The sequence below is a fragment of the Dendrobates tinctorius genome, unplaced genomic scaffold, assembly GCF_039654945.1.
Source record: "Dendrobates tinctorius isolate UK_male_01 unplaced genomic scaffold, ASM3965494v1 ptg000086l, whole genome shotgun sequence".
Taxonomy (NCBI): Eukaryota; Metazoa; Chordata; class Amphibia; order Anura; family Dendrobatidae; genus Dendrobates; species Dendrobates tinctorius.
This window is the reverse complement of record NW_027361754.1, coordinates 4,229,272-4,235,000: the sequence shown is the minus strand read 5'-3', so window position 1 is coordinate 4,235,000 and position 5,729 is coordinate 4,229,272.

Genomic DNA, 5,729 nt, shown 5'->3' with positions numbered 1-5,729 from the left:
CAGGCGACCGGCAGATGTGTGCGCAGTCTTCGCACCTTCTGGAGCAGGGCTGTTAACTCCGGATAATTTTTGAGGAAGCACTGCACCACCAGGTTCAAGGTGTGAGCCAAGCAAGGTATGTGGCTGAGTTTTGAAAGGGCTATGGCTGCCACAAAATTACGGCCGTTATCACTAACTACCTTGCCTGCCTCAAGATGTACACTGCCCAGCCATGACTCAGTTTGTCGCTTCAAGTACTCGGCCAGCACCTCAGCGGTGTGTCTGTCGCCCAAACACATCATCTGCAACACAGCCTGCTGACGCTTTCCACTAGCTGCTCGATAGGGGGACACATCGTGTGCAACAGTGGCAGCTGCAGATGGAGTGCTCGTACGACTGCGCTCTGTGGACGAGCTGTCGCTTCTGGAGGAGGAGGGTCGAACGCCTACAGCCAACTGTTTCCTAGACCGTGGGCTAGGCAGCACTGTCCCACCACCGCTGTCCCCTGTGGACCCTGCATCCACCACATTAACCCAGTGCGCAGTGATGGACACGTAACGGCCCTGGCCATGCCGACTGGACCATGCATCAGTTGTGAGGTGCACCTTTCCGCTCACTGACTGCTTGAGTGCATGGACAATGCGGTCTTTCACATGATGGTGGAGGGCTGGGATGGCTTTGCGAGAGAAGTGGCGACTGGGTAGGTCATAGCGTGGTACTGCATAGGCCATGAGTTCGCGGAAAGCTGTGCTTTCCACCAACCGAAAGGGCATCATCTCAAACGAGATTAGTTTGGCAATGTGGGCGTTCAAACCCAGTGTACGCGGATGAGAGACTGAGTACTTTCTTGACCTACTCAGTGTCTGGGAGGGTGAGCTGGACTTGAGAGCTGCATATGGTGGAAGTAGCGGTGGACAGGGCGGACTGAGAGAGGGTTGATGATGGTGATGGAGTTGGTGTTCTTTCTGATGGCCTAGAATCAGTCTTTCGTTGATATAACAGTGGGATTCCCTGACTGCTGTGGCCTTGCAACGACACCTCAACATTTGCTGCTGTGCTAACCGGTGTGCTTACAGTGGGGGAAACAATGTAGCGTTGCTGACTACCTTCGTTGTGATCAGTTGCACATGTGGCACTTGAGGTTTGGTGTTGTGTCCACGCTTGCAAGTGCATGCTGGTTAAATGTCTAAGCATGCAACTGGTATTCAAATTTTTCAGATTTTTCCCTCGGCTAAAGGTCTTTGCGCACTTCTTACAGATAACCTTGGCCTGATCATGAGGATTTTGTTCAAAAAACTGCCACACTGCACTCTTCCTACTTTGGCAGACATTTTGCGGCCTAGCACGCTGTGATCTTTTGACCCTCTGGACAAGCTGTCCAGCAACTCTTTTGAGGTTTGGAACCTGTCTTTGGAGTGCTCCGGGCCTGCCAGATAACAGCTGTTGCGATGTCGATGTCTGCTGTGGATGCTCCTCATCTGAGCTATTGGAAGCAGCACCCTCTTCCCCCAATGGATGCCAATCTGGGTCAACAACTGGGTCATACATCACCTCCTCTTCTATGTCATGTGCACCTTTCTCTGTGTCACCGTGTATGGTGGTATAGTGTGCGGGAAGGGGCACCTGAGTCTCATCAGGGTCAAAATCTGGCTCTGTACACTGCGAGGACAATGTAGTGCTCTGAGTGAATGTACCAGCAGAATCATCCATCAGCGGCTGTGCATCAGTGCACTCCATGTCAGATTCATCTTGGCCTGGGTAATTCACCATTTGACTTGATAATCCAGGCATGGTATGTGAAAACAGCTCCATGGAGTAATCAGTAGTATGGCCTGCGTCATCCTTCAATCTTGGTTGGGGTGAAGGACACAAGGAAAGGTGTGGTTCATGAACATGAGCCTCCAATGACGACTCAGTGCTTTTACTTTTTACAAGTGAAGAAGAGGAGGCGATAGAGCTGGAGGTTGAGTCAGCAATGTAAGACAAAACTTTTTCCTGATGCTCTGCCTTTAAAAGCGGTTTGCCAACTCCTAGAAAACTAAGCGTTCGAGGCCTTATGTAGACAGACGATGACGCAGGGTCAGCACCTCCTGCATTTGGTCCTATTTTGCTCTTGCCACTACCATCAGATCCACCACCAACACCATCATTACAGCTGCCAACCCCCGCCCAATTCCACGGCCTCTTCCCCCAGCCTTCCTCATTTTTGGTAGAAATGTAGACAAAATCCAACAAACTATATAGTAATGTAAAACAAGGTACAAGGTGTCTATAGGACAGAGGAGTTTTAGAATTTCTGCACACACTTGTGGACAGTGGACACTTGTGGATTGTGTGCGGCCCACTGATATCTGAGCGCTATGTGACACGCTCGATGGCACAGCTGCCTGTGACCAAAGTGACGAGAGGATAATGGAGATTTTGAATCTCTGCGTACACTTTTGGACACTGGACACTTGTGGATTGTGTGCGGCCCACTGATATCTGAGCGCTATGTGACACGCTCGATGGCACAGCTGCCTGTGACCAAAGTGACGAGAGGATAATGGAGATTTTGAATCTCTGCGTACACTTGTGGACAGTGGACACTTGTGGATTGTGTGCGGCCCACTGATATCTGAGCGCTATGTGACACACTTGATGGCACAGCTGCCTGTGACCAAAGTGACGAGAGGATAATGGAGATTTTGAATCTCTGCGTACACTTTTGGACACTGGACACTTGTGGATTGTGTGCGGCCCACTGATATCTGAGCGCTATGTGACACGCTCGATGGCACAGCTGCCTGTGACCAAAGTGACGAGAGGATAAGGGAGATTGGATAGCTTTTAAAAAAGCAGTTTGCGGAGCAGTGGGTAAACAGCAATGCCAGCGTGTCAGGAAACCTTAGAAGGCAGCCCAACAACCAACACCACTGATACACCACAATATAGCCTCCCCTTGCACTGCACACACAGTGACTTGTGTGTTGTGCAGGCCAAATCGCTAGCAGCAGAAGCAGTTTTTTTTGTCTTCTTCCCTGCCTAACGCTCTCCCTACAGAATCAGCAGCAACCTCTCCCTATACTAAGATCGGCAGAAGTAAGATGGCGGTCGGCGTGCACGCCCTTTTATACCCCCTGTGACGCCCACCAAAGCAAGCCAATCACTTGCATGCCCTTCTGAAAGATGGTGGTGACCCGTGCCTATGTCATCACGTTGCCCACAGTGTCCGTGGATCCTGATTGGCTGAAAAATAGCGCAAAACAAACTTTTGAAACGCGACTTTGGCGCGTAAGTCGCCGACCTCGTGGCCGACCTCATCCTAGGGTCGGGTTTCGTTTCATGAAACCCGACTTTGCCAAAAGTCGGTGACTTTTGAATTTTTTCGACCCGTTTCGCTCAACTCTAGTTAACAGCAGCTCAGAATAGAGACCAGGTCAATGCCACACAGAGTTCTAGCAGCAGACACATCTCTACAACAACTGTTAAGAGACTTTGTGCAGCAGGCCTTCATGGTAAAATAGCTGCTAGGAAACCACTGCTAAGGACAGGCAACAAGCAGAAGAGACTTGCTTGGGCTAGAGAACACAAGGAATGGACATTAGACCAGTGGAAATCTGTGCTTTGGTCTGATGAGTCCAAATTTGAGATCTTTGGTTCCAACCACCATGTCTTTGTGCGACGCAGAAAAGGTGAACGGATGGACTCTACATGCCTGGTTCCCACCGTGAAGCATGGAGGAGGTGGTGTGATGGTGTGGGGGTGCTTTGCTGGTGACACTGTTGGGGATTTATTCAAAATTGAAGGCATACTGAACCAGCATGGCTACCACAGCATCTTGCAGCGGCATGCTAGTCCATCCGGTTTGTGTTTAGTTGGACCATCATTTATTTTTCAACAGGACAATGGCCTCAAACACACCTCCAGGCTGTGTAAGGGCTATTTGACCAAGAAGGAGAGTGATGGGGTGCTACCCCAGATGACCTGGTCTCCACAGTCACCAGACCTGAACCCAGTCGAGATGGTTTGAGGTGAGCTGGACCGCAGAGTGAAGGCAAAAGGGCCAACAAGTGCTAAGCAACTCTGGGAACTCCTTCAAGACTGTTGGAAGACCATTTCTGGTGACTACCACTTGAAGCTCATCAAGAGAATGCCAAGAGTGTGCAAAGCAGTAATCAAAGCAATAGGTGGCTACTTTGAAGAATCTAGAATATAAGACATATTTTCAGTTGTTTCACACTTTAATTATATAATTCCACATGTGTCAATTCATTGTTTTGATGCCTTCAGAATGAATCTACAATTTTCATAGTCATGAAAATAAAAGAAAACTCTTTGAATGAGGTGTCCAAACTTTGGTCTGTACCGTATACATGTATACAGTGTATTACATATTTACAATTTATTAGTTTTTTGTGTTCTAAAGTTGTATTCCAATAAATAGATATTATGTTCTATCTAAATATCTTGATTATTGGATCATAGAAATGATTAAATGTCTGATGTTCACATTGTACTACAATAAATTTTTCACTTAAATATAGCAATATGTGTGGGAGTCGGAGTCGTGGAGTCGGTGTAAGGGAAATTGAGGAGTCGGAGTCGCAGGTTTGGCTTACCGACTCCACAGCCTTGCTGAGCAGGCTGGATTAACCTCCATGATTCAGATTATATACACTACTCGATCTGTGAGCACCCTTTATAAAGGGTCTTACCTTGTCCAGATGGCTTCCAGAATACCCCCATAGCTCTCTGTGTTCTTGATTGTAACCCACGCAGCGCCGTCACGATCGGAAGTGTCCCTCTAAACCGGAAGTGTGCATCCTCGAAAGGCTGGCAACACGCTCTCCGTCGGAAAACATGTTCACCATGTGATCGGAAGTAGGCAGCGGCGTGGAGCCAAAACCCCTCCGGAGAAGGACGTGGCAACATCGGGAGCTCCCTGCTCCACCGACACGCTGAGGGACCCCCGTCCAGTGCGGTATCGGCAAAGGAGCCTCTTGACAGCGGGAAGAAATTCGGTCCCCTCCGATCCCACTGAGCTCTGGTAAATATCGCTCTCCTGCGCTCCTCTTGTGTGCCCTGTCCTGCTAGGGACAGGAAAAACACTGAGGTTGAGGCGGAAGGGGGGCTTTTAACCTTGTGTGCTTCCTGTCCCTAGAGGATATATCGGACTAACCACTCCTGCCGTGCTGTCATGAGGGACGTCCTGGGAAAAGACCATCCTTCGAAGCAGCTCTCCTTTGGCCTCCACATAAAACAGTTGAATAAGCCCTCCAGGATCAGAGGGGATCTCCCGCCCGAGAACTTTCTTCAGGTGGGCAGCTGCCTCCTTTTACGGGACGTGAGGCTTTTGGCAGCCAGGGATGCTTGGGTCAGGGAAATTGTCTCCTTCGGACACAAGATAAATGATTGAGGTGAATTCTATTCCTGTCCCATTATTTACCCAGGCATTGCCTCCTATTTTTACAAGCACCTTCTAATATTACTTAATTCATGATGAGACAACCCCTTACTCTAAGGATTAACGTAAAGTAAAATCTGATCCACATTGAGTTGGATGCTGTATCTAAAGTTTGCAGCCATATTGCCAAGCTTAGATTCTACAGCACTTGCTTTATAACGAGGCACAACGGCCGAGTCGACACAAAGATATACGCAGTTATGCACCAGTCGGATGTGGATCGATGAACTGGTTATTTGCATGGGGTCTACAGCTGGATATAGTATACCAAGGTGTGTGGAAACAAGAAGTAGGAAAAGACAAA